Source organism: Drosophila rhopaloa, unplaced genomic scaffold, assembly GCF_018152115.1.
Source record: "Drosophila rhopaloa isolate 14029-0021.01 unplaced genomic scaffold, ASM1815211v1 contig_167, whole genome shotgun sequence".
NCBI classification, from domain to species: Eukaryota; Metazoa; Arthropoda; class Insecta; order Diptera; family Drosophilidae; genus Drosophila; species Drosophila rhopaloa.
This window is the reverse complement of record NW_025335047.1, coordinates 3,736,330-3,763,742: the sequence shown is the minus strand read 5'-3', so window position 1 is coordinate 3,763,742 and position 27,413 is coordinate 3,736,330. Positions and strand designations below refer to the sequence as shown.

Sequence of the window (27,413 nt, the reverse complement as noted above, 5' to 3'; positions counted from 1 at the left end):
AAGCAACATATGCGTTACTTTCACTTTCCCCCTCACATGTGTATGTGTGAGCAAAGTAATGGCGCTATGTTTGATTTGCATTGCAAATCGGCGTAATTTTGCAAAATGTCTTCCTATAAGAGAAACAATATGTTTTATTTACTTACATTTGACTTTGATTTCACTGTGTCATTCGCAACCCTCGTCTGATTTCCTTTCGCAGGCGTGCACATGTTTGACTGAGTTTCCTTTGCCTAAAAAAATAAAGGCGCATATAAAAAGTGAAATCTAAGCCATTGCTTATTTCAACTTTACGCAGGACGAATATGGGGGCGTAGGAAAAAATAGATTGTTTGACTTGGAAATGCTGTGTACATACGGATAAGTACATTTCGCCTGCAAAGTTTTTCTAGGGATATATTTAGACTTGTACGAAAAACAGCAGCTGTATTTTAACGTGGCATTGAGTATTTACTGAATTAAATTCAGAAATAATATTGCAAAAACGCACAACCAAAAATAATCATTTTTTATATGAGCTCTCTATTTCTGAAGCTGTTTTTTTTACTGTTTAACTTTAACAGCAATAGCTGAATGGCTTATGATCATATATTATCTGAAATTGTTAATTGTTAATTTTTCTTTTTCTATTTTTAATTAGACAACACAGCCTTTTTGTATGTAGTTAAAAACCTTCCCAAGGCTACAAAGCTAAAAGCCAATAAAAATAAAATAAAAGATTTTAGTACATATAAAAAATCTAGGCAACTATTTTATAGGGCTATAACCCGGTATTCGAAGTGACACTGCTTAAGCCTCCACTTCACTTGACGGCATGTTTAGTTAATAATTCCCATAGCTGAAAGCCTGTCGCATCCACTAAGTCGACACGGTAGCAAGAAGCATTTTCTGCATAACAGGATATTTGCAGAATATAAAGAATGTATCAGCAGCAGCTGCAGCCGGATGCCAGGAGGCGGTGGGGCAGAGGGGGCAGGGGTAGGGGCAGGGACAGGACGTGCAGCTGTGCGACGGAAACCGGAAATGCGCAAATAGCAGGGCACTGAAGATTTTTACGCTCAGCACGATTCCGCACGGCAACGTCATTGGGCTGTGACCGCATGCTGAGCTCAGAGCTCACTGCCAGCTGAGTGGCTCCGTATCCCCATATCCTGATGCCACCAGATTAGACACTCAACAGGACGAACAGGGGAGCAACAATGCAGCTGGCAGGCGACAACACCACTTGACAGCAGATATGCATTTGTGTTTTTTTCACTCGCTTTTCCCTGATGCCCCGATATATCCTGCCCCGAAAAGTATGCTAGCCTTTAATTGGGTCATTCGCAAACGGGATGAGCGGTGAGCAAAAGTTTTTCCAATACACGGGAATCATTAACATACAAAGCACCTAGTAATTTATGGGCAAGGACCCCCACACTTCTGGTGGTATTTTTCGGCATATTACCGGACGCTTATGACTGCTAACTGATACAGATGCCACCCCAAGGAAAACACGTGCCCTCGTCTGCTGCGTCCTCGGACAACCACAATTCGGGACATAATGAAGCAAACAGTTTTCGCAGAGAAAGCAGGTCCCGCCCACAATGTCCTGCATCGTTACAAGTAGCCGAATATCCTCGGCTCATAACACAAAACAGAACAAATGTCCTCTGCTGATAAAGCCTCATAATAAATGTCGACCTTTCGTTTTTCCATTTATATTATCAACTCAGGGGGAACACCGAAACGAGGACTTTTTGGACAGCCACGAGGATAAAAAGAGGCAGCTGAGGCCGCTGCTGTTAGGACCTTGTTGTTTCCACACCTCCCTCTATGTCCACACTGGGAAAAGGGGGCGTGGTCGCATTGTGGCTGCTGCTGCCGTGTTACCTGTATTACATATATACTTAGTATATTAAAATTTATAACAAACAATGCGACCTGCAAAAAATAAACAACCGGAGGTCAACAACTTTTGCATACTCTTTAAATTAAATGATTAAGGATAATTTGACTAAAGTTGGTCGATTTAAAAAATGGCAGTAAACTTAAAGTCAAGAAAATGGTATTAGGAATTGTTTCTAAACATAAATTTTTAAATTAATTTAATTTAAGAATTAACTAAAAATTTTTAGAAAGAGCATCGGTTGAGCAACTTTCCTCGGTCCTTTTTAGAGCAGCTCTTTTTATAGCGCCGGACAAATCAAAGCTCCGGAACCCGAAGGACACACACAGGGGCAAAGGCAGCGGAATTTATGTTACTTTTCCCGTTTGTCGCCATATCAGATGAGCTAATAAAAAACATTATAATTACATATATCTGACGGTGACCGCAGCGCCTTGGGTCCTGCGCAGCTGGAGCAAAGTAAGCCATAAGGACAATTTAGACTTTGAAGTGCCATTGCCATGCGAACTTATTTTAATTAGACGCGCGCACATAAATGCTTAACGCCCTCGCCGCAGAGCAGTTTCATCTGGAGACAATGCGACCGTCGACTGTCGACCGTAAAAACAGGTGCCCAGCCTTGAGGGGTGAAAGGTGGGCGGGGTGAAAGGTGGGCGGGGCGAAAGGTGTGCGGCGAGCGCCGTGTCGTGTAACTCACATTAACCGATGCCATGCAATGCAGCCATAATAAGAGGCGAGCACAAGTTTAATTAGTGCAGCCAGTGAGGCCAAAGGAAAGCGGAAGCCTGTGGCCACCGTTGCGTATGAGCAATGTGTGTTCGTGTGATAAAACGGCCCGGCCGCATCAAGGTCCCCCTGTCTGTGTGGGCACTTTTATTGCTGTCATCCATCTGAGGAGTAAAACTCTTATGGTCATAAAACTCTAGAACGCACGGGGTAAAAACAAAGCCAAACCCAACCGAAAACCAAAAGGAAAAAAGCAAAAAACCAGAGCGGAGCCACCGCAAAAAATGTCAGAGTGCTGAACTAATAATGGCACCTGTCAAAATTCGTTAGCCCCAAGCGGGAGAATGGGGAAATCGGGGGAAGCAACTTTGGTCCGAATGACGAAACTCAAGCGACATTCATAGTGATTTGGTTTGGCAGTTTTGTGTCATTTGTTGGATCCAACCGATGGCACACATGGCTGGAGCTACACTCAGGAAACTATTATGGGTTTTAGTAGCTTAAAATTTATGAATTTATATAAATAATATATTACTGAGTATTGATTCTAGAACGAATAAAAAGGATCATGAGCAGAAATGCATGTATGGAAAAATATAAATATATAAATTTGATAGATATTCTTCTCTGTGCAAAGTGCCAAATCCTGACCTGGTGATGATGCCGTTGCAAGGGGCCTCAAGTCGCACACTTGGATAGCTCCTGCTGATATGGCTCGAAGGACGCAGATGAATGGGAAAAAAAAACGGGGATCATATAGCAGCAGTGGAAGCGGCAGCGAAGACAATGAAATTTATCACCCAACCGCAAAGCCACAAAACTACAGATACACCAACAAAAACGTGACATCTAATAAAGGCCGGGAGATGGAAAAGGGGTGGCTTGAGGGAGGTGATGGCAGTTCAACACCATTGTGCACCAATGAATGTGAAGTCTAAGACTGCGCTTTAGTTATGCACTTTATGAGGGACCTTGCAGCACTTTGATGGCTCTCGGTGGCCGTGTTCTTCGCCTCCCCGTTTGGGATTATGGCCGTAATGCGTGGCATAAAAACCAGACCGACCCTGAACACACCGTATATCTCTAATGATGATGATCACCGGCTTTTTTCGGTTTCTCGAAAAACTTTAATCGCCCTCAACAGCACCCAGCCCATCAGTTTACGTTGCTGTCGTGGGGAAGATGTCGCTGTTGTCCGACAAAGCCGCAAACACTTCATGAAACTCAACAACATGCAGCTGGAACAGGAGCAGCAGGACCAGCAGGAGCTCCTGGAGCTGGACACGACATGTGTGGCATGTGCCACACGCATGCGTTGCATGCCAATGTTGGCTGCCATATAAACAGAATAAGAAACTGCATAGAATTTGCAATGGCAATGAGAAAAGTGGAGCAGGACAGTAGGAAAGCGGCAACACCGAAAAAAAGACCAAATGCTTTTTACATATTCTTTAAAATTTGTTATTAGTCTAATAAAAATATGTATTTTTAACTACATATTTGTTTACTTATTATCACAACGAATTTGCTAATTTATTTGTTTAAAAATAGTTTTTATAAGTTGTTTTCTTTTTTGAAAATACTGATTCTCTAAAGAAAATAAACAATTTTCATAAATTAAAACTAAAAAAATGTCTAATAAATTATCAATAAAATGCTAATCGCTCACCAATTGTATTACTAGTTTTTGCCGCTGCATGCACAGCTAAGCGGCAGCTGGCCAAAGTCGAAGGAAGTTGGTTGGCTGCCATGTCAACGGCTAAATGACACTGGCACTGGGAATGGGAATGGAAATGGGAATGGAAATGGGAATGGAAATGGTACTGGTGCTGGGGACAGTGGCCCTGTGGGTGCTGGTGTGTGTGCGAGTGTGCTGTGCGGTTGTGTGCCACTTCCGGTGACAATGTGCAACCGTGGCAAAAGGAATGAATACGACGACGTGCAAGTGAACGAGCCGGATGAATGGTCAGTGGCAATGCACAAAGGCCGGCGACTCGATTTGGGATTGCAACAGGAATAGGAATAGGAATAGGAATAGGAATGCGAATAGGGATATGGCCAGAAATAGGAACAGGAATGGGCCAGGCCCTTGTACTCCGACTCGGAATCGCAATGTTTGCCGTTGCATCCAAAACACTTGCCATGCAGCCAATACTTTGAAAATATGTGTGAATATTCCCTAGATTCTTCCTCCGGCCAAATTCGTATCTGTCTCTGCATTATGATTTATGACAAAGGGACATGTGTAATTCAAAGCTCATAAATTTATCGCTGCACTGTGAAAATATCTGTCAGCCATTGTCATACTTGGTTGCCATGTCAACCAGATACTACTATCGCTTCTATTGGAAACCAAAAAAAAGGGGATTCATAGATGAAATCTCTCCTATAAACTTCATAGTTCATTATTAGTAAAATTTAAATGAATAAAATGTACCTAATGGCAATAAAATTGTTCAAATGAATCCCAAACTTTTTCGTCTTTCTAGGAAATGGGCTTGACTTTAGTGCCCCTTAACTGCAACGATAAATTCAATTAATTGCATTTTATTTCGATTATCCTTCGTCGCAAACCGCTTTGCCACATAAATGTCAATTGCGGTCATTGAATTCTTGAGTGGTGGTCGTCGAAAAGCGGTCTCTATCTGCCCTTCTCCCATCTAATGTCTAATTTTTGCACATTAATTCCATACAACATTTTTATGCATTGTCATAAAACTCTGTTTAACGAGAGGCACGCATATATGCCACCCAATGTTTGTTGTTCGCCTAATTAGATTAGTTAGTTGCGCATTCTTTCGCTGAGGGAAAAAGATTTCGTCTGTCACAGGGCAATGATTCACTTATTCCGGCTTCGGAGGTTGACGTTGGTCCGAATGGCAGGCACTAATTGGCAGGTTTTTGTAGGCTTTATTTACCAAGCTTTCTTCGTTTAATTGGTGCGTTTTCCAAGCTGCATTTTGCCAAAAATTTCTTTCGATAAATTCTCGGTGCATTGTTAATTAATTAAATGGCAACAGCAGAGCCCGATGTTTGGGCTCGTTAAGAACGATGCAGGCATTGTGATATCACTGTAAGCCAGTCGAATCCAGAGGCTGCTGTAAAAAGGAGCCAGCTCCTATCTGCTATCTGAAAACACCCCAAATTCGGTAGACTCGTTAATCCACACCTATGCATCTGACATCGAGCCAGGGATTTTTGCATCTGCAGCAGCAGTCGAGATATTTCCACTCTCGACCTTTGTTCTGCTCGAAACGCAGTGTGGACCACACTGCAACCAAATGTGCTAAAATGGTACGTTATCAGTGCGTATACTTGATTTTTATACGCACACTTAAGCAAATAACTGCAGGCATTATTTCAAAATTCGAAAATTAAAAGCAAACAACAGAGAAAGAGAGAGAGAGAGAGAGAGAAAGAGTGAGAGAGTGCAGAGCCATGGCAGATGGCCATAAGAAAAATACACATACACACACATAAAGAGAAAGGAGTGGAAGAAAGGCGGAGGCAAAGTTTTAATATAAAGTGATGCGAAATGTTTTCCTTGCGAATTTACCTTCAATTTATGCATTTATGAATATGTAAGCACATTCGAGTGAACGTTCTGTGTGTGTGTGTGAGTGCAGTCTAGTGGCATATGAACACGAGCACGCACACCCACACATTGATTAATAAAACGCATTTGGCTAAGAAGTTTTGTGCTCTACCGAAAAGCATTTCCCATTGCTCAGCCCCAAGACATTTCGTCATGTGAAAAAGAAGGCAAAATGAAATATTTATGGATTAATGTTTTATTTAGCCCGTAGAGAAACATGAGCAAGGAAAAAAAAAACTAAATGCAAAGCACAACTAAAATTGTCTGGCCATGTGTGAAATTACGTATTTTGGAATGCAAGCGCAAATTTCCATTTTGACCCCTGGAGCTGTGTGTTGTTGTGGCCAAGGATTTAATTTGGGCTTTTTTCGTAAACAGATTGTTGACTTGTTTACCATGTATTTACATGCGGATAACTATGCGGATGCGGATTTGGCATGCAAGTGAACTTTGGCCAGTCGAAAACAATTTCAAATCAAAGTTAATCAATTACGGGCCCAGTCACAAAGTGTCATGAATTTAACATGACAGCGATGTCGCATTGCCGACACGAAACACGCTCCTACGCCACCCCTCCCCCTTCCCCTCCCCCACTAAAAAACAATCAACCGAAAGCCACGCCCACATGTTCCACAATTAGCGTGACAATTTGAAAACGCCGAAAGCCACCTTTGTCGAGCGTCAATCATTCCATTTTTGGGTACCAATATTTGCGGCCATTAAATTGCGTATACGCGATGAGGCGCGCCAAGTCTTTAACTCGGGCATAAGGAACCCTTTTTATGGGCCAATGTCACTTACTCATTACGCAAATGGCACCCGAGAGAAATTCTATATCAGTTTTACTGATTGTAAAACGTTTCGCTGCCTTCGTCGTAAAACAAATAAACTTCCTCGTTGACATTTCTTTACGACAATCAATTTATGACATTTATGATAGGCAAATGGCACGCGCTAATCAATGCGTCGTCAACTTCCTGCTCCTCATCGTCCTTCGTCCTTTGTCCCTCTGCCTAAACGGCAAACTTCCGTTACGCACTGTTTGCCAGGACAATGCGGCACTCGTTGCGTTACATCGCCTAATAGTCATTTGCCACGATATGGAAAACGAGTCGTGTTGAAAAATTAAACGAGCATCGAGACAATTGCCAAACAAGTGGAAAAAAGTTTATGGACAATTTTACGACCGGCACAGCCCTCGTCGACCAAGGGATCAAGTCAACTTTTTATTGAGTGAAGGCAGTAATCAATTTCTGGAGACTGTGAAATGAGGAAAACCATTAAATTCAAATAGTTTATGAAATCATGGCTTTTTTGCGTCCCAGCCATGGAAGATTACCAGCCGAAAATATGCCAGCGAAATTAGTTGAATTTTATTCAAAGTCTATTAAACTCGCTGAAACTTGTGGGTTTTATTGCTTCTCTATTGTTATGCAAATACTTCTTTAAATAGTTTATGACCCGTTTACTGCAGATAGGAAAAATCGTTAAGGAATAGTTACATTTAAATTAATTCCAGTATTACAAATACGAGTAAAAGCAATTTCATCGATGGTTATTTTTATTACCTAATTAGCTGCCGTAAAAATCAAAGACTCATATGCAGGAAACTTTTCGATTGCTTATTCTTTGCGTAAATCAACACAAGTATGGCTCTACTTTGCGAATACCCAACGACAATAACCTAATAGCAGCAATATCCATAAATGCCGAGGGCACTGTTACACGCACTTCAAATGCAATTAAACGGAAGGAAAGGGGGAAAAGTTCTGATACATATAGAGGCGACTCCTGTGTCTGCGTATTCCATAAATAAATTAGAAAGTGGCAAAAGCGAAAAACGTTGAAATGTCAGCCGAGTCGAAGGAGTTTCATTCTCGAGCTCGTTTTCACACTGACACGGATATGGGGCTGGAAAGGAACAACAACGATGCCGACGCACTGCGACATAATGGCGTCCACTTTGCGTTTTTATGCTTAATTTACTTAAAAGGACGGCCTGCAACTCGGAGCCAAAGTGCACTGATACATGGAAGCGGATGGAAATGGGGGAAATGGAGGGAAACGGCTGGCTGACACACCCCAAACAGTTATGACTTAGGCGTAGAAGGAGGGAAAACTGTCGACCCGACCCGAACACGCAATGCAATGCCACTATAAACCGAAGGGGAGGAGTGTTTGGTGGGCAACTGTCCGAGTCTCTGGGTGTATTTTACATTTCACGCACAATTTTCCCTGGCACGCAATTTGCCGCTTATGGCAGCGGAGAGCGGCGTTTTACTATTTTAAACCCTACTGAGGCACAGTGGCTCCTCATAACACATGCACGGCGGCACATGCAGGCGACAGCTTAGCGAGCGCTAAGCAAGTCCTCGTCATAGTCGCATATTACATATTACATCACTCGCCGAGTGACTGAACCCAATCCAGTTCATCCCACTCGCCCTTTTCTTCAGCCATGTCACGTTGTTGTTAGCATTCCAAATGTGCGAGGTTCATGGGGTCGGTTGTGCACTACGGGAAATATCTACAAAATCAATAGACTTATTAAATATAAAAAAACAATTTAACGAATCTCTTGCTTAACAGAAATCCCTGGAATTTAAAAGAGAAACGATTGTGAATCCGATGTTGTTTATTCGCCTATAGATGTGTGAAGAATGGATGTTTGTATATGAAAACTGAAGAATAATGCATAACTGAATCAAGCATAAAAAAAACCAAAAATTACAAAACGGTCGTGTTATAATATTTTAATAACAAATTATTGACCAATTATAGATATTTAGATTGTTGCTGACAAACTAAACAAGTTTTTGTTAACATTAACATAGTTCTTCATAAAACAGGCAAATTGTTTTACATACTTTTAGAACTAAATACATTTATGCAAATTAAAACAACGAGGAGTTTTCCCATTTTTTCCTGTGTAAAACTTTGGAGAGGGGTTTGCTTCGAGGACATGTGCGTGGCAAAATAGTTCAAATAGTTGATGCGCACTTTTCAGCGGTTTCGAATTGGGCTTGGCCTTTGAACCCCGCCCAGAGCCATTTCTTTGCCGCACAAAGGGGGATGAGATGGCCCGTTGAATTGTTAATAACATTTTGGGACTCACGCATTTAAATGAGGCTCACGTACGCGGACGATTTGTCACAAAATAATTTTTACGACTTTGCGACTTTATTGCCAGTGACCAAGCGAACCCCTCCCCCTTCTCCCAAGAAGACCCGCCCCCCATTTTTCCGCCAGATAATTGTTGTCTTTTGGCCAACGAGGACTGCCAACTGCGACATCGTTCGATTCCCGCTGAAAGTGTCGCATACTTTTCTGCGCCACGGGCGGTGTCCTCAAGGTTGGCATGTCGTCCCCACTTAAACCCTTAACGCCATTTCAGTCGGCATTAGGTGGCAACTGTAGATCATTATAGCCCCCACATCACACACACACACACACACCCACACACAAACCCAACTTGTTTGTCCCGGGCTTATGCCTGATTGCATTTATTCTGATGGCCCGAAGAAGCTCGGCCTTGTCGCCGTCTCAATAACAACTGCAAATGGAGGGGGCCAACTCAAATCAGGCGGACGCGATTGGCGGCTGCTTTGACTGCTCAGCTTCTCCACTAGCCAAAGCTGAGGTTGCCAAGCAGCGAGTGCCACAAATGAAATTAAACGCATTGCCACCGCCGCAGCTGTCGATGTCTTATCCGCGCCCACAGCATAGAGGATAATATAGATTCACAGGGGCAGTGGAAACTCTGGTTTAACATACCGTTCATGAATATTAAACAAAATTAATTGAAAACCTTTAGAATTTAAAACAATGAACCAATTAGAGATAGAAAATGTCGTAGCTTTAGCTAAGAATATAAAAAACAGGCTTATTTTATGGTAAAAAATGGTAAATGTGTTTTCAAATTAAAATAAAAATATAGGTTAATTCCCATTTCTTGATCAGTTCAATATTATTCATTGGAACATAAATAAATGACAAGCTTTAACTTTGCGAGCGACCACTGTACAGCGATACACTGACAATGTCGAATTTAAATGACGTGCGAAACAAGAATTTAATTTTCTACTTGCGCAAGCAACATGAAAGCCTCCCGGAACCAAAAACTCAACGATCAACCCCCCGAAAACCCCCGCCAATGTCAGGCTGTTCCGCTCGCTATTCAATTTTTATTTGCTTCCCGTTCTAGTAGTTGGTTTCGGTTCTCTGCGTTTTTCCGGGTCGTATAGTCGTTGTCGTCGTCGTCGATGTCGTCGGTTACTAACTCACATCGCTAGACGTTTGGCAAAATGACAAATTTGGAGCGCATGTTGTCTCTCACAAGGGGCGGCGATGGATGTGGGGGACCAGGGGGCACAGGGGCGTAGGCCGTGGAGGGTAAGGACATCAGGACATCAGCCAATGGCGCGGCAGTTGGTTTTAGTTTCAGTTGCCCTCCTCCGAAACGCCGTTTGTGTGCCAAAATGCGTTGCCTACTTTCGGGGCTGGCATAATGAAATTCCAACTTTTGACTTATTGACGACGACAGCGAGGACGAAAAGGGAACGAGGACGACTGCTCCGCTTGTTGTGGTTACCGCTGCCGGCGTCACAGCGACGCTTGCGCCATGTCCTTATGCCCAGGATACCATGGAACACTCTCCCCAATCATGTCAAGTCATAGTCCAAACTCACACCCATCTTCGCTTGGAGAATCTCAGACATCTACGTCTGAAAATATTTTAGCAAATTTAATTTCAATTTTATATTTTAAAGATACAGATTTATTCTTTGTAATTTCACATACACACTATTCCACCTTTGTGTTTGGCACCCCAAGGCCTTAATAGTGCGTATAAAAAGGGGAAATTAAATATAAATAACAACATTCTTATGAGTGCTTTGTTTAAATTCCCCTTTTGCCTCTTCACGTTTTATTTACAATCCCATTGGCGAGCAAACGGCAAAAGCTTATTAGTTAGCATAATGCTATCATTTGCACAAAAGGCAACTAGAGACTCGAGATGAAAATTCCATCGATACTTGTCAGATCCAACTGAACCGGGAACAAAAGTGGAAGTGAGGCAGCCGGGCGCTCGCCTTTCAAACGAAACTCAAAACGGAGTCTCCATGATCCAGTTGCATGTTAATTAAGTACATTTTTCCGTTGAGGACCAAAAGGGGAAAGCGGCGACAACGGGTTGACACAACAACAGGACGAACCGGAGCAGAACCGAGCTGATAATTAAGGCCTGAAGACGTAAGTCCCTTTTGTCTACGCCAAATTAGTTGCATTTACAAATAACTTTAAATTGGCCAGGGCCAATGGCGAACTCTGGCCATGTTCAACTCAGATTCGTTTCGTTTCGTTTCCGCTTTTGGTTTAGTCGGTCCAAACGGCTCAGCACTGCAGTAATAATAACTGGCTGTGCAACTAATTTGGTTGCGATTCCCCAATGTCCTGGCCAGGACTCGACTTTTAATGAATGTGCCAGGGCGAGAGTGCGAGTGCGAGTATTGTGCATAAATTCGTTTCGCCTATCTGCAGGCGCAGGAAATTGCGCAATTTTCTAGATGTTTTCACCCAGAAATTTTTCCGAATCCTCCTTTTGCATCTCTTCTCTTTTCGGGGCTCTTTTGTCTTGCAGTCCACGGGGCTGCAGGACTCACGCCTCAGTGCGTCTCACCTCCGCCTCGTTTGGCATTCAATGAAAATTAATTTTAATTGACTTTCGGTGAGCACGGGGGCGTGGACAAGGGCGCGGGAGCGGGGGAGGGGGAGTGGGGATGGCTAGCTCTCTGGCTCTGGGCCATGTCAATATTTACATGCCACGCATAAATTATCTACACATTTAGGCGCACGCATTAGGCACCACAATGGCCAATTTCCGAGGCGAGCTGGCGACTGACCCGCGGCGCGGAGAGCGGTATATACCATATATAGTTGGCCAGCTTATTAACAGGCCAACACGCACGCACATTCGGAGCGGGCCAAAAAGCGCAGGCAATCAAAATTATCCTGGGCCCCGGTCCACGCCCCCTTCGGCCGGCCAAAGCCATCGAACTTTTACGCATTGTTTATGTTAACAAAATGTAAATAAATGAGCCGTACAAACGACAACGACGAAAGCGACAACAAAGGGCAATTAAATTCCGGGCCACGCAAAACGATGTCGCAAAGGACGCGGTCTAAGGACAACAACAGGTGTTCAGGTTTACAGGGCTGGCTTGGCCAACAAAAGCGGCAAAACAAAAATAAGAACCTAAACGCAAACGTAAAAAAGAACGGAGAGGAGAAAAACAAAACCAAATAAATCAAACCGGAGGCAGACAGGCGCACACGCACTCCCCAAACCGACCAAACTGGCCAAACCGCCCGAATAATTCCCCAGAATTTGGTGTGAGTAAGTAGCAGGACTTGACCGGCGGCAGGACATTGTGTATCGAACGTTTTATCGCTTATGCAGCCACTTGGTCGTCGCCATCGTCGTCGTCGCTGTTTGCTCAAGTGGCTCGCGTGTTAATTGTCGGGGAATGTGCATAACACGGCGATAACAATGAACCTCCTGCTCCAACTCCAACTGCTCCTTGAGCTACTTTTCCACCTCCAGCTGCGGCGATTCGACGCGGCTAACGTGCCCGGTGACAATTCAAAATTAACTGTCCAAGTGGCGGCGCTGGAAAAGCAGCGCATAATGAAACGGAGCGGGAAACGCATAAATAAGGCCAAAAAGCCGAAAGGAAAAGTGAGGCAGCGGAAGTGCGACTTTGCCACGCAGCTCTTGGGCAAAATTCGCACTGAGTTCATTAATATTTATCGATAAATAGGCTTTTTATTAATTCAGGAATGCACTTTGATAACTAAATTTCAAAGTGTGTGGCAAAATTTACATACAAAGGCTTTTAATTTAAATAAACAAGAAACTGTTTTCTTTATCCGAATGAAGTTTTAAAGTCACAGTTCAAGATAAGGAAATGGTGAAGAAATTAATAATACAACATATACTCTTATTGCTATAAGTTTAGGTAACTTTAACGACATGTTTTTAAAATCTCTTATTGCCTGTAAAGTGTCTTGAATTTATCACTTTAAACATTTTTTCCAGGTTTATCTTATAGCCAGTCTACTAAAAGCCCAGCGCCATTAAAGTCACTTTCGCATTTTTTTATCTTTAGTTTTTAATTGCATTTATTTTTGGCTGCCGCTCCTTGGGCATTGTCTATTTTCCATTTTACTTCCTCCCGTTTTGCGGTTTGCTCATTTGTCGCCGTGTGTTTGCTCGTTTATTTTATTTAGCAATTTATTTCACACATTGCCATTTCCCTAGCGGTCGCTTCGTCTTGTGGTGGTTACTGTTTTTAATTTTTGGCCATTATGAGCGGACGGCCGTAAGGAGATCGAGGGAGCCCATTCCCCATTTTCCAGGATTCCAGGAGGTACTGTGTGTTGCTGCGAGGTCCCAGTCCCAGGAAGGCAGGCCAAAAATTATGGCCACACATATAAATTGTCAAGCGACCATTCATCTTGCAGAATAAATGTTGCAATTTGTTGGCTTTGCTTGGCGCGGCGGACCCGAATGAAGATGGCCACCAGTAGATAGTCGCACTCCTACTCCTCGCACGCACAACAGTATGCTACGTTTTTTATTCGGCCTGCCCATCCGTTTGAGTTTATGTGTCGCACCTTTGCTGACCGCGGGTCGTCGGGTTTGCGACCCCAAAACGAGGGCTGTAAATTCAAAGAGTGTGTGTGAGTGTGTGTGTGTGTGTGTGTGCGTTTCGGGGCGACACAAATAACTCACAGTTTGCACTGGCCTGCGCTAGTGTGGCACCCGAGCAGGGACCTTTCATTAGACGGAACTGGAAGTGGAACTGAAACTGAAACTGACTTTGCCTCCGCTGACCATTTGCGGGCATATATTTGCGCACAATTAATTATTATAAATGTCGTGGTCTCCGGGAAACACAAGCCGGAATTCGTAGAGCTGGCAGAGGAAGCCAAGAGTCGGACTGCAGGCAGGCGAAATTGTTTATGAAAATTTATGATTACAATATTAGTATGTCGCAGTGAATCTTTTCTGTCCCTGGCCTTTGTCTTTTAAATTATGGTCGCATGCATTTTATTTATTCGTTGTCGGTTTCCCCTTGCAATTGCATTCCACAGAGCTCTGACCCCGGGGAAAATTGAATAAATACCCCCATGGCAGGTGTACAAGTACACCTTTCGGTTGGCCAAACACAAATCTCTGTGTGTGTGCATGTATATGTCTGGCAAGCTGATTATGATTATCGCCTCTTTATCCGTGCACTGTTTACCACCAATACACATGTGCACAGGGTGCGAGTGTTTGGATTGGTATTGATACCCTGTTTACAATTGATTTCACACGACTTCATTCACGTTTATTCACAAGAAAAACTTTTTAATGCCTTCGAGTGCAAACAACCGAGCGATGAAAGCACACAGACACCCACATTCTCACACCGACTGCCGATGACAACAACAAAAGGTCGCAACATTTTCCTTTTTTATTCCGTTTTCCTTTTCCTGATTTCCCCCCTGTCTGATTTGTATTTGCTTAAATGATCTTTTATTTATTTACTTAACGATTTTTGATTTATTTATTCGTTTTGCGAGTGGAAAGTTGAAAAGTGTGGGATAACTTAATGGGTATTGGTTGGGCTCGAGCGGGAGGACTTGAAGAAAATGCTAATTCCCCTGCAGGAACATTATTTCCACATTTATCATCCCAGACATTTTTCGCTCGAACACTAATTTGGCCACCTCTCGGCATCGTCGTCGCCCCTCTGTCAAACTTCATGCAGCTAATTATGCGCTAAGTAGACACACCGTAACACACAGCAAACGGAGTGGGATAGCCGTAATTTATGGCCGCGATTGCAGCCAAAAATCCTTTGTCGAAAAGTTGCAAATACCTGGAACTTAATGTTGGACTTTGAACTGGCGCGTAGCGTTGCAAAGCGCCCAGCCCAGAAGCAGGGCCCAAAATTTGATAAATGTTGTGCGGAAGCCGGCGACCGACCAAAACCACCCCTCTCCTCCCCCCTCCCAAGCTTAACCCACTATGGCCAAGAGGCCGTCGATACGCGAATATGCGAGCCATCGCCGACTGGCAACGGAATCCGCTGCCATTGCAACAGAATCTATGGGCCGGGCTTTTGCCATTGTGCGTGTGCTAATGCAGCAGATAAACACTGCCAAATGCCATGAAAATCTTCGGTTATTTGTCACAACGGGTGGCTACTGTGTGCCGTGTGTGTGTGTGCGTGTGTGGGTGGATGGAAAATTAAAGACGCGCCTGCACCGGGGAAATTGAATCATAATGAGCCTGGCATGGGCGATCCCACACGACAGTCGTAACTTTGTTTTGGGCTGCTTTTCACACGCTGCCAAAACGTTTCCGCTTCCGCTGGCAGTCTCAACAGCAACTTCTTGTGCCCACACAAATCCTTTTTTCGCAGCAGAAAAAGTTTCGCGCCCGCCCAGAAGCGTTGACATTTCGGAGACTGGCCAAAACAGAAATTTCGCGACTGGCGTAATGCAACTTTCGCTGGCAGTTGAGTCAGCAGCCAACATCCTGCAGCCAGGACAAACAAGCCGGAAACATGTGGTCACATCAACTGTGCACCCTTGAACTGCATCGCTGTTTCACTATTCCGAATAAAATTCAAATTACCAAATTTAATCCGATTTCAAAGTGGCATACCTCTTACGACTCGTGGTTTGATTCTCTAAAAATCTGCATTCAAAATTTTCATTTTAACGTTCATCAAATTTTTGACCCATTTTCATGTTAGTTTTTTCGAAGTTTCCGATGACTTGTAATAAGGTGGCCCACAATAAGACTTCCGGACTCCATAACTTTACCAAATTTCATCCGATTTCAAAGTGGAATACCTCTCACGACTCGTGGTTTGATTCTCTAAAAATCTGCATTCAAAATTTTCATTTTTGCGTTGATCAAATTTTGGACCCATTTTCATGTCAATTATTTCCAAGTTTCCGAAGACTTGTAATGAGGTTACCACCAATTGGAACTCCAGAATCCATAACTTTACCAAATTTAATTCGATATCAAAGTGGCATACCTCTTACGACTCGTGGTTTGATTCTCTAAAAATCTGCATTCAAAATTTTCATTTTAACGTTCATCAAATTTTTGACCCATTTTCATGATAGTTTTTTCTAAGTTTCCGATGACTTGTAATGAGGTAACCCACAATTGGACTTCCGGACTCCATAACTTTAACAAATTTAATCCGATTTCAAAGTGGCATACCTCTTACGACTCGTGGTTTGATTCTCCAAAAATCTGCATTCAAAATTTTTATTTTAACGTTGATCAAATTTTTGAGCCATTTTCATGATAGTTATTTCCAAGTTTCCAATGACTTGTAATGAGGTATCCCAGAATTGGACTTCCGGACTCTATAACTTTACCAAATTTACCCCGATTTCAAAGTGGCATACCTCTTACGACTCGTGGTTTGATTCTCCAAAAATCTGCATTCAAAATTTTTATTTTAACGTTGATAAAATTTTTGACCCATTTTCATGTCAGTTTTTTCTAAGTTTCCGATGACCTGTGATGATGTGACCCACAATTGGACTTCCAGAGTCTATAATTTTACCAAATTTGATACGATTTCAAAGTGGCATACCTCTAAAGACTTGTGGCTTCATTCTCAAATAATCCTTTTAACGTTGATCAAACTTTTGACCCATTTTCAGTTCATTCTTTTTTAAGATCCCGATGTCTTGCGGATGTTGTCGGCCTTTTTCTTCTTCTTGTTTCATATAAATTAATTGCTAAACTGTGTTGACACTTTATTTAATTTGAAAAAAAAGTTTAACTTATAAAAGTGGGAAAGTTCACCTTTTTTACTTTTTTAGAGACGAAACCCTGCTAATGACTTACTACCCTTTTAGATCTAACCGAATCATCCCTTTTGAAACCTTTACCCTCAATCAGAGGGAATGTATTTAATTATATTTAATTGACATTTTTCTTTGACAGCTTCAAGGAGTATTAAGTTCTTGCTTTGATATTTTAGTCGTTCCGGCTGACACATATTTTAAGAATTACACTTTTTTGTAAGCCACTCCTACTTGGCAATTGCCACATTATCTCGCGGTTGCCGTGGTGCTAAAAGTTGGCAAAACCGCCTGCAAAATATGCACTTAGCACGAACCTTTCTCCGATGCCAACTCACTCAAACATTCGTGCTACTCGAACTCATTTGGAATTTTTTTTCTAATTACTTTAGGGATTAATTTGGAGCAGCCAGCAAAGTGCACACACACACACCGAAACACACGGCCTCACACTCTCACAGATATTTACATGTATTACGTGCAACACGTTTCTTTACTTTTAATTTCAATTACTTTCATTACGCGGGCAAAATGCGTTCAAATGAAGCAAAACAGGCAAGGAAAGCAGCACAAAAAAAAAAATGAAAATATAAATATTCCGGGGAATATTATAGGTACAACACACACTCACCCACTTAGGTACTTTTACACATGAGCGTAATAAAAAAAGGTACTGGGGAAAACCCGAGCGTAGAAAAAAGTTAACTTATTAATTTTCATAAGAGTAATTTTGTGTATTTTATGTTTGATGTGTGTACGCGAGTCGAGAGTCGGGCCAAGACAAACAAACAAAAATACGAGCGAGGAGCAACCGCAGCAATAAATGATGGTGCGGGTGAGCCAGGCGCCGTTAAACGGTTAAGGACATGCAAAAAGGGCGCGCTCTGATGAGTTGATGAAGTGTTCAACGCCTGGCTGGCTCCGCGGGACACAGAGTGGGCGGTCGTGGGTTAAGGGGGCAGCGATAGGGGTTAAGGCATCCGGGGGACAGCCCGTGGCGCAAATAAAAAGTCAGGTTTTTAACTAAATGACTTTTTGTTGTTGTGCACACGCATTGCTACACACAAACGCACTCAGTGCGGCAACAACATGCATGTCGAGCCCTGTATCGTAATTATTTTGATGGCGGCAACCTTTCTACACACAAACATTCGTCCACAGTTGTAGGCTCTACACAAAACCCTAAGCAATTATCTGTTATCAAAAAAATTAATCCCAAAATTCGAAATATTAAAAAATTTGTTTCATAAATAAATAGAAATCTAAGTAAATATTTAATATTAATAATGATAAAATATTATATTCACGATTAGAATTAAAATAAATATTTAAATAATAGTTTTTAAATGTAGATTTTATATTAGTTTTTAAATTACTGTTGCTACTTAATATTGAATAATAAAATAAAGAGATAAGTTTAAAAATAAAACAATTTTATAAAAAAAAATTGATAAATGTTCGCTTTTATATATATCTATGTACCCCGAAAATATTAAAAAATTCCTAATACTTCCACCACAACTGTGCTGAATGTGTGGCAGCGTTAAGTAAAATGGTCAGGACCTCACCTTTCCTTTGGTGACCCACTGCCCCCCGTCGACCCTTGGATTTTCTGGCTTGCGGGTGTGAGTGTGTATTGCGGCTGTCTCGTTGATTATGCGCTGATAACAAATTATTCACTTGGGAGCACACTTCAGCCGACTTTGGCAAACACACACTCGCACACTGGCACACTGGCACACTCGCAATAACGTACCCTCACACACCCACAGGCTCTGCAGACGCGTGGGTTTTGCCAGGATTACATGAGACCATTGGCTTGGGAGGTCCTGGGAGCTGTTGTATGTACTCACGCCTACCGCCCCCTCCGCCCACTTCCGGACAAACCCCCTTTCCTACGGCCCTGCGTGCCGAAAATTAATGAAAAGCAACCAGCGTCGCCGCTGACGTTGCCTATTTGTGTTTGCTTTTTGTATATTCGATTCTGCTTTTTGTTTTGGCCGCCCGGTGACATTGTGATAACAATCAGTGACTTTTTAGTGGCATTAGGCCCGGCATTATGCATACGCAGCGTGGCCATTGAGAACATAAAAAAAACAACCTCGTTGAGTGCGTAGCTGGGCAATACCGCGGTAGATATGCTGATTACGCCACAATCAATATATCGACTGTTATAACAAGAAAGGAAAGCTAACTTCGGGCGGAGCCGAAGTTGATATACCCTTGCAGAATACTCTGTAAATTATATTCTCCAAAATTATTCAAATGATGCATTCTTAATACTCATAAAAAATCCCAACTTCCTAACTTTAACAACACCAAAGTTATGACATTTCCAATCGTTCAGTTATATGGCAGCTATAGGATATAGTCGGCCGATCCTTCTGAAATTTGGTAGGTCGGATTGGCTGGCCAAATATAACACCCATAGAAAATGCCAACTTCCTAACTTTACAAACACCAAAGTTATGGCATTTCCGATCAATCAGTTATATGGCAGCTATAGGATATAGTCGGCCGATCCTTATGAAATTCGGCATGTCGGATTGATTAGCCAAATATAAAACCCATAGAAAATCCCAACATTCTAACTTTACAAACACCAAAGTTATGGCATTTCCGATCAATCAGTTATATGGCAGCTATAGGATATAGTCGGCCGATCCTTATGAAATTCGGCATGTCGGATTGATTAGCCAAATTCAAAACCCATAGAAAATCCCAACTTCCTAACTTTACAAACACCAAAGTTATGGCATTTCCGATCGTTCAGTTATATGGCAGCTATAGGATATAGTCGGCCGATCCCGGCCGTTCCGACTTATATACTGCGTGCAAAGGAAAGAAGGGTGTGTGCAAAGTTTCAATTCGATATCTTTAAAACTGAGAGACTAGTTCGCGTAGAAACAGACAGACGGACAGACAGACGGACAGACGGACAGACGGACGGACGGACAGACGGACAGACGGACAGACGGACAGACGGACATGGCTATATCAACTCAGGAGGTGATCCTGATCAAGAATATATATACTTTATAGGGTCGGAGATGTCTCCTTCACTGCGTTGCACACTTTTGACCAAAATTATAATACCCTCTGCAAGGGTATAAAAATATAAATATGGCAAAGGCCAAACCAACGTGCATTGAAAGAGTTGACAGGCAAAAAGGGCACATAAGTGGTATTTACTAGGTCATTAAATATAAATTAATTAAACACCTTTGCTGAATTAATAAAATTCTAAATACTATTTGTAGGTATTAAGAAAGACCGAATTAGCCCTTTGAATAGTATTGAATAACAGAATGTTGAATTACATTTGAGTGTGTCATTTGGTAATAAGAAAGCATACTAAAATACACTTGGCAATGATTAGTTATTATCAAAGTTCACAAGTAGGTTAATGGACAATTTTGTGAATAGTTTCATATTAGGATAACTGTAAATTGAAAGCAATTTCGGCAGCACAGTTTAAATCGATTTTGGATATACTTGTTTTTTGCCAACCCACCAGAATTTTCTATGGCTAAGCTATTGCCACCAGCAGCAGAGCACTTAAATCCGTTCGGGCTTTCGTTTTGAAAAGGTAGAGTTACAGTGGGCTGGCTCATAAAAATAACAATTCCGAAATCAAACGTTGCCGGAAATAGACAGCACAACTTCCGGCCCGAGCGCCGCTGATGGGCCAATAAAAAGGACACAACTGGCCAAACGCCCCCAGGAGGCAGGATGCCCATGCCCATGGCCATGCCCCTTTGTATCCTCCGCCTCTTCCTTGGAATGGCCAAACCCACCATTGTTTTATTATGCGAAACAAGCGAAGGAACAAACAAGAGGAATGCCGGCAAATTCGTGTTTAAAAAAATAACAACTACACAGCTTCAGCGGGGGGGCGGAGGCAGAGGGGGCGTGGCAGCTGCGACAGCCGAAGAAGGAGTCGCCATTTATCTTAATCTACCTTTTAACTTATCTCGTTGCCTGGGTTTGAACTTCTTTCTTCCTTCGTCCAGCCGTCCTGGCTATCTTTGCTTTTGTTGCAACAAAAATCAATTAATTATTTATCACTTAAACTCTCCGCCACTTGTCATTATGTCATTGTTTACTCATTGCCCGCGGGGGCCACAAGGGAAAACTGGGGAAGAAAACGAGCTCTGCGAAGGCCAGACTTTATCAATACTCAATTGAGATGGGGATGAAGATGAGGGGATGGTGATGGCATCGGGGATTGGGCTTCCGGCTAAGATCCCGGTCTGGATGGAGCATTAGCTGACCCCATTGATGTTTGTGCGCTTAACTTCTTGCCGGCAGTTTGTCTCAACGGGCCTCTGTCGTGGCGGAATCTTTCCTCTTCCTACTTTATTTTACTTACTACTTATGCTGGCATCTTTTTTTTCTCACCGAGCCGAGTCTCTTTGGCAATGTCGTCGCTTTGGCCTCTTGCAACAATCGAAATCCCCAATTGACAAAAAGAAAACCAATTTAGCAGACAACGACAACTGTTGTGGTTGTGTTTGGCTGCGAAAGGAGGAGAGTCCTCATTCCCAGCTGTGATAAATTCATCAGGTGAATGCCGAGGCATGGCGCAAATATGTTGCTCCACTAAGCCCCCCTTTGGGCCCCTGCCCCCTGTTCCCCCGCCCCTGGAGCCCCTTGATGTGGCTGACTTCGGTTTGCTGCGGCTGGGCTGTCGCCGCATCAAACGACAATTGAATTTGCCATGTTGAAAACTTGGTCGGATGCCGCCACAATATCGACTCGGAGCCAACAAGGTCCCTCGCTCTCACAGTGCAGGTACACTTGGAAAAAAGGAGGGCAGTTACTTTTAATTCTAGAAAATATTGCCAGATAAATAACAGGAAGTTTTGACTAACAAACAAAAATTTAACTAAGGCTAACATTTGGTTAAATATTCGTTTAAAAGAAGTCAAAAATACTTTAACAATCCATTTAAATGTGGATTTAAGTCACACTCTTTTGTTAGCCTAACTTAAAGATCGTATTCATTATTAACTGAGGTATGGCTTATGATTTGTAAATAACTATACATAACTCTATTTTATAATCGTTTCATTTACAAATCCCAAAAATATTAAAAACAATTTATGTATGAAACTATTATTCAAGTTATTCTTATCATTTGTATGTATTTTTAAAGATTTTTTCGGTGCACTCTAGCAGAGCCGAAGCAGGAACTCTAGCCAGGACATGCAGCATTCCACATGCCTGGCCACACATTCCTTGGCCAGTCGTTGTTATTTATTTAGTTTTGTTTGCCGTTGGCATGCCTTCAATTAATGTCAATTCGTTTTTAAGTAAGATATCGATAGCAGGACGAACCTGGTGGCCCACACTCTGCACATATGGCTAACGACGGAGGAACGCATCAAACGAAATGAAAACGTATGGGCCGGGCAATTTGTCTATATTTGAGGGCCCCCCACTAATATACCTGAGGTAGGGGGGTGGGATTGCCCAGGTGGCCAGGTGATCAGGCCCTATCATCGGCACAGTTGATGTGTGGATATAAACTTAATGCTAATGTCCTGTCCTCGTCATCGTAGAGAACCCCGTCTAATGGAAGGGTAGCAAAAATATTTTCCATTATGTTTGAATGCAATAAATTACCTGTAGAGGCAAAGGCAAAAACCACACACACACACACACACTGACATAGGGCAAAGGATACAGGATATAGAGGGGATCGGGGCACAGATGTACGCACATTAATTTACTTTTGTTGTCACTTTGCCAGTGGGCCACATTCGAAGTTCGCTGCCGGCATGGAAATAAAACAAATACAAATGACAAAGCCGAGACAGAGAGTCCTGGCTGAAAGATGGAGCAGGACACACGGCAAGGTGGCTCCTTGGTAGCCGGGATATGTAAATGTGTAGCGCACACATTTCGGGCGGGCCGAGTGTAATGGAATTGTATGACATTACTTTTAATTAAAAGCGCACAACATTTTTGGCCAGCCGGTTGAGTGCCAGGCTTTCAGTCCCTGTCGCTCGGTGAAAAGGCTTTTCCTCTCTCACTCTCTTTTGGCAGCTAGGTGTGAAGTGTTTTCCATTTGGGACAACGGCTGGTGGACATCCGCCATCGGACATTGGACAACGGGCAGCAAGGGGTTAAGCCGGCCCAGCACTCATTGTTAGACAGCTGCCAAGTCATAAAGACGCTCGGCACTCAACACTGAAAACTGGGCCAACAACGAACGACACAACGTATTTATCAATTGTATTAAATCTGAGAGCAGCAACGGAAATTGCATGCAATTCAATTGCAATCAAGGAAAATGGTCAAGCACTGGCAAAGAAATAGAACAAAGCCCGAGTCCTGATTCAACGCAATTACAAGTGGAGCGTGGAGCCAGCGGATGGCAGATAAATCAGGAGTTTAGCGGATAAACCAGCTCGAGGATGTGCCGTGTGTGTGCCCTATCTCATCTAGAAATGGGACAAAACTTCACTCGAAAAGAAATATGTTTATAATGAAATGCTGCTTGAAAGTATCTGGTTGAGGAACAATTCCAAAACTTTCGATAACCTTTAAAATAAATCACAAAAATAGTTGTGAAGGTAGAGTACTCGGAAAATCAGTTGACCAAGTTTTCCAAGAAGAGGCAATAAGTATAATGATTTTAAAGTTATATAGAACTGAAGTGGACATTTTAAACTTCGTTCGGACCACTTGTTAACTAAAGAAAATGTGGGAGGCTTTTTTTTCTAATGAAATCTTATATATGAACATTTTACAATTACAACCTACTTGGAATTTATTAAATAATATTTTCGGATTATAAGAAATGATTAATTGAAGTATAAAACTCCGTAGATTTTTTCCTCGAGTGTAATTAAATGGCAAATGCTGGCAGAAGATGATTTTGTCAAAAGACTTTTGGCATTTCATACATTTCAAAGTATATAAATTGCAGAGCCAAAGATCAGGAGCTGAAATTGCAATAAGACGGGATTTTTGAGTACTGAAAAACACAAGAACATTAGAGGCGAATGAAAACCTTTTATTCCACCCGCAGATCTGCACCCTCTGATTCTGTGGTTTAAATAAAAACAATATCGAATGGCGACCGAACCCAATGAAAACCCACCCAATCCGCGCAAATACACTTTATGAGGGCCGCGTAAAAACCCAAAATTGCAAATAATGCGAATCACGTGGCTCACTGTGACCCAACGCACAAAAAAGCAGTGGGAAGTGTGTTTTTTTCGGGGGTTTTTGGAGTACAACGAGTGCAAAGAGCAGGGATCCTATCGCACAATCAACCATTACCGAACGCGATTCGAGTTGGGCACGAGAACATTTCGATTCGCAGGCAAATCATAAAAACGAATGAGTAAAATCAAATGGAAAATCAATGAAGCCAGCCATCAATTGCGTTCCGGGGGGCTTTTTTGGGGCCGCGTCACCCGCGGTTTGCATAAATTCCGTTTCGCCGGCGGGGCCGAAAGGATACAGGATACAGGATACCCGAAATGCAGCCCTCGAATTATTATTTTTATTTCGAAACGTTTTCCGAACGCTTTTAATTGGGCTGCATGGGGCATCATCGCATCAGCTCCGGGTACTTTATGCAAAATCAACAATGGTGGTGCCACAAAAGCGGAGAGATGGAGGAAAATGGATGGAAAAACATTTCCCCGGAGCGGGTGGCGCTGTCTCGCTTTCCATTCGACCGCTGAACCCAAAATAATTAAAAGTATTTGGCGTCTGTAAAGTAATTTTTAATTAAGTTGAAGTGCGCCAAAAGTGCGTTGGTGGGTTGGAATTTTCCGGGTGGACCGGCTGCCACGGCTGCTGGTTTCCTAGGTTGCTTATTACCGTGCATAAACATAAACAATTTTAGAAATTAAATGATAATTTCGGAATATTTACATAATTTTATGCATTATCTCGACGGCTGCGGGGTAAATATGGCAGCTCTTGTTGGTTTGTTTTCCACGCTTTCATTTTCTCGCCGCCAAATAAAGATAGATTTTGTGGGGATTGGGATTTGGGAAGGTCCTTTTTTTTAGCCTCTCCCTCTTGGCAAATATTTGGCTTATGAAATTTCATTGTTTTTGGCCCGTGCCGAGAACGTTTCTCTAATCTCAATCCAAGTGATGGCTATCTCGAGCCACCAAATTGATTTTAGTTTCATTTACGTTTCCTGCCTTTTTTGCAGACTGCGACTCGATCAGCCAGTGTCCTGCCTTGGCTGCATTTGGCAGGACTGCCGCATATATTTTTATGACGAGCCAGGGGGCGTGGCATTCTTGCCCTGACATTGGATGCCAGCCAAGTGCAATGAAATTCTATTTGAGCCCCTTGAAAACTGGGTATTTCCCTCCATCTCTTTCAAGTTTTAATTAAGTGCAAATTAGGAGGGGTGTACCATTTTTTATGCAGACTCAAGGAACTGCCAGTGCTGGATATCTGAGATATTCGCCGGATATATATGTTAAACTATTTAAAAGCGTGTTCACATTAGTGCCCCAACTGCTGAAAACGCGAAAACTTAATTAGCAAACATTTTTAATGGCACCAGCAGTAGCAGTAGCAGTAGCTGAACATTTTAATGTTCCTGGCAATTTGGTTATAAATTACAACTATTATTTTAATATTTTCACACATTTTTGTTCCCTGCCACTGGCTGAAATGGAGGGAAAACGTTGCCAAAAGGGAAAGCGAGTGTGTCTGGGCTGTAAGTAACATTATTTGCACCTCCATGAAACTCGCGAGCAGTCGGCAATTATTGAAATAAATTTACGAGCCTGAAACAAATTATGGCAAGGAAATGGAACAATGCCCCGACCTCAGAGTAAGAGAGCGGCTAATGAGTGGGGGTGTTGGGCAGGGAAATGGAAATGGAAATGGAGGCTGAAGCGGTTGCCACATTGTTGTGAAACTTTGCATATGAATGATAATAAAAAGGGGTGACTTCGTCGGGGAAGGAATACATTAATATGCTGCATAATTATGCGATAACCCAGTCAAGACGGGGCTTCCCCGGCTCGCTCGGAATATGCCATAACGTAACATAACATAACGCTACACGGCGTTAACGCTAATGATGCCCCGGCAGAACAGCACACCCAGGTGTGTGTGTATGCGTGTATGCGTGTATGCGTGTGTCCGTGTGGGTGTAAGTATTGGGTGTTACATGCTCCCAAGTACTCCCCGAAGTGCCCCTAAATGCAAGAAATGACAGTCATTTCATATTTGTTGTCCTCCGAGGACCGCACACTCTCTATCTCGCTCTAAGGATCTCGTGTCATAAAATTAAATACTTCACTGGAGAATTAAATGCAGTAAAAAGTGGGCGTGACCCCGCACGAACACACCTTCAAGGGGTTGGTGAAGGGGGAGGGGGGTGCGTTTTAACCAGGACACACAACACAAGTCCTTGCAAATACCTGGGGCGTTGCTCTGGCTGACAACTGTAAAATAAAGCTAATAATAAGTTAAAAGCTGAAAGTGCTTTCTGTATTACGATTATTACGGATTGCCCAGCTATCCCCCCTCCTTTCTCCCCGCCCGGGAATATGATCCCTTTCCCCAGTTTTTCAGTACAGGATTTGCTGGCCGAGCTGAGATGTCGGTAATAAATACATAAACTGCAAGTGCCGAACAACAAGCGACGACCATTGACCATTAGCTGGCCCAGGGAGATTCCCAAGTCGGGTCGTAAAGTATTGTTAAGTATAAAGGTGCAATGGCATTAGAACGTAGTGCTTTAAGCCAACTCACCTGACTGAAATCTCGGAACTTGAGGTGCCAAAGGGTTTCGGACTGCCTGTCATACGCTCATTAATATTGATGAGAATGGTCACCGTTTAATCCTTTAAGAGATTCCAGCTGACCAGCGGATCCAATGGGTTTCTCCATGATTCGGTTGTGAAGTGGTTTGCATGGTTGCCTGCCAATACATATGTGATAGTACATAGCTTTATCAAATTAATAATAAACTCACCGGAGAATCCTATGAAATCCCACATTTTCAGCAACATAACCTCCAATGCAGAAGTCCACATTTTGGTAGTGGTTCACCGCGGCTTATATAAGATCAGCAGTTGGATTAAATGCGTAAGCTGAGTGAGCTATGTACTATTGATAGATCCATTGTTATTTTAACACAAGCACTATTTATAAATCCCGGGAAAAAGAATAAAATGTTCAATAAACGTGTCAATCAGAAAGTAAACAACTTCGCATGGCGATCAGTGTGGCCAGACCAATGGTGGTACAGTCTTCCACCACGCTGCCAGAGTGCAGTGCTGCCAGACACGTAACAAAGCTTATAGGCGCCACCTG

General features: G+C 42.6%; 1 long non-coding RNA gene across 1 annotated transcript; it reads right to left on the bottom strand.

Moving 5' to 3' along the window:
- Positions 1 to 147: 147 nt before the first annotated feature.
- LOC108047424 lies at positions 148 to 27,413 on the bottom strand. The gene is made up of 3 exons (XR_001769436.1): positions 27,073 to 27,413; positions 26,850 to 27,018; positions 148 to 233 (listed from the first exon to the last, which is right to left on the bottom strand). It is a non-coding gene; the product is annotated as an uncharacterized LOC108047424 (long non-coding RNA).